At 40.2% G+C, this 3,087-nt stretch overlaps 1 pseudogene; it reads right to left on the bottom strand.

Moving 5' to 3' along the window:
- Positions 1–652: 652 nt before the first annotated feature.
- Positions 653–3,087, bottom strand: part of LOC119272813 — a 37,926-nt pseudogene continuing 35,491 nt past the window's right edge.

Here is a 3,087-nt window from a genome sequence, read left to right as displayed (position 1 = left end):
ATTTTTCCTTGAAAGATTTGCTTAGTCTTTCTCGGTGTACTATTTTTCAGTTGTGTCTTCAATCTGTTTCACTTGGTGCTCTGTCAATATCTTTTATTCCGCAGTTGTGATTGGTTTTGGTTTGAAATTTCGAAGAAATTTCGAATATCTCATTCACCCCTCCTCTGGTCGACATACTCTCGGTCCTAACAAGGAGAAAAAAATTCTCATTATCCATCCATACCTTAGTAAAGCAAAACGACTCTTCCATCCAGCAGTATATTTGTTACTACAAAGCAACAGAACAGCAACACCACTTGCACCTTCGTAAGAAAGGATACACCCTTGCCCATCTTACTGATCTTTTGAGATGTAGTTTCATAAGAAGCAACAAAATCCCGCATCTTCTTTTTTGCACTACTGAACTCAGCCAAGACCGAACTCTCCATATCGGTCACGTAATACAAAACCATAATTGTATTGACCGACAATACCAAATACAAAAGCATAATTGCATTAATTGACAATACAACAATGCAATCGTAGTATAATAGGCAATTTCTGAAAAGTAGGCTAAATAATCTTCTGGTGACAATGTTTCTGCTCCATTGGTTGATGACCCAATGCAAGAACAATCGACAAGGAAGAGTTCATATTTTGGGATTTGATGTATTTAATTTACAAATATGAATGATTCATTAAGACGTTGTGGACTTTGTTTGTAGTCTACTTGTTTGATCTTCTTAGATGGACTCATGACGTCCAACAATTTCAGTGTTCTCTTCAAACCAAGGGTGATCTCATCACTAAGTAGCTCCTCACTAGATTTTGAAAGAGCTGAGCTATTGTGTTGGAGCTTGCTCTTCTTGGAACAATTTTCTCTCTCCAACCCATACTTCGGCTTCAAGGATTAAAGAACTCTAGGATCTAATAGGAATATCATGTGCAGATTTAGATCAAAATTTCATGGGAATATCTCTTCCTATTAAGCGTTTTATCAAGTGCAGCATAACAACATTAGTCTAGCACTATGCACATAAGTAACACAACTTTTGCAAAAAGTAGATGAGAATGTTGTGAGACTATGAGCATAGTGTATGTCAAATATGCGACACATAGTACCGAAATTAGTAATAGTAGATTTGAGTTGGAAAATAACAGACACATTGGTAGTGGGGTTGTTCAATATCACAATGCCCTTTCTCAAATATCAGGAAGAGTAGAATTTCTAATACCCATGATTTGAATATGCTTGCATGCTTGCTCAAATAAGTTGCTACTATCTTTGGACCCTTAATATCGTGTACTAATATTTGATGAAACTAAACTAAAGTCAATCAAGCACTGGACCCTGAAAAACATTGACTGCTACCCCCTTCGTCCCATAATATAAGATGTTATTACAAGAGAGAGGATTTTCTAGCGGAATCGGTTTCAACCAGTGTCCTGGTAGCCAATTGCATTGCGCCATGCGTTCACGTACAGGTCACATACGAAGTACTCTGCTCATTTTCTTTATCATATGTGATTTCTCCTTATTGTTGGGGCCCACCCACTATTTAGGAGCAAGACTTTATTGCACTCAACATATTTTATTCTCTCACCCCACAGTCCATTCACTCATGCTTTTAGTTTTATTCTACACTTTGTAACACTTGTAACTTTTGAACCAATGATCCGATTTAAAATTCTTTTGCTGATCTGGGTTCAGAATATGTAAATCTTGAAAAAAGATCAATCTCAGACATGTTTTGAACAAGTCTAAATTTAAATGTTGATACAATAATGGAATTGTAAGGGCATATTTATCCCTAAGGTGTTTTGGTGATTGATGACAATGTATTTGCGGACTAATCGTGTGTCTCGAGTATTTTAGATATTTCATGACTAGGCATGATAACCCACAAGTATAGGGGATCGCAACTGTTTTCGATAAGTAAGAGTGTCGAACCCAACGAGGAGCTAAAGGTAGAACAGATATTCCCTCAAGTTCTATCGACCACCGATACAACTCTACGCATGCTTGACGTTCACTTTACCTAGAACAAGTATGAAACTAGAAGTACTTTGTAGGTGTTGTTGGATAGGTTTGCAAGATAATAAAGAGTACGCAAATAAAAAGTAGGGGCTGTTTAGATAAAGAAACAATAAAGTAAATATAGCGAGTGTGGAAAAGTGGTGGTAGGAGTTGCGAAATTGCCCCTAAGCAATTGACTACTTTACTAGACCGATAGCAACTATTATGTGGGAGAGGCCACTGCTAGCATGTCATCCCTGACTTGGAATTCTATGCACTTATGATTGGAACTATTAGCAAGCATCCGCAACTACTAATGTTCATTAAGGTAAAACCCAACCATAGCATTAAGGTATATTGGTCCCCCTTCAATCCCGTATGCATCAATTTCTATGCTAGGTTGAAGCTTCTGTCACTCTTGCCCTCCAATACATAGTCCTATCAACATACAACTAACCCTATGGTGTGATCCACGCGTGAAATCATATGATGGGCACCAAAGGACAGCAACATAACCACAAGCAAATTAAATCAATCATAGCAATTCATCAACCACCGATAGGACAACGAAAATCTACTCAGACATCATAGGATGGCAACACATCATTGGATAATAATATGAAGCATAAAGCACCATGTTCAAGTAGAGGGTACAACGGGTTGCGGGAGAGTGGTACGCTGTAGATAGAGGGGGGAAGGTGATGGAGATGTTGGTGAAGATGGCGGAGGTGTTGGTGTAGATCGCGGTGATGATGATGGCCCCCGGTGGCACTCCGGTGCCACCGGAAGCGAGGGGGAGAGAGCCCCCCGCCTTCTTCTTCTTCCTTGACCTCCTCCCTAGATGGGAGAAGGGTTTCCCCTCTGGTCCACGGTCTCCATGGCGTGGGAGGGGCGAGAGCCCCTCCGAGATTGGATCTATCTCTCTCTGTTTCTGCGTTCTCAGATTCTTCCCTTTCACCGTTTCTTATATTCCCGGAGATCCGTAACTCCGATTGGGCTGAAGTTTTAACACGATCTCTATCCAGATATTAGCTTTCTTGCGGCGAAAGAAGGGCATAAACCGCCTTACGGGTGGCCCACGAGGGTCAGAG

This window comes from Triticum dicoccoides, chromosome 3A (genome assembly GCF_002162155.2).
Source record: "Triticum dicoccoides isolate Atlit2015 ecotype Zavitan chromosome 3A, WEW_v2.0, whole genome shotgun sequence".
Classification (NCBI taxonomy): domain Eukaryota; kingdom Viridiplantae; phylum Streptophyta; class Magnoliopsida; order Poales; family Poaceae; genus Triticum; species Triticum dicoccoides.
This window is presented reverse-complemented; position numbering and strand designations above follow the sequence as displayed.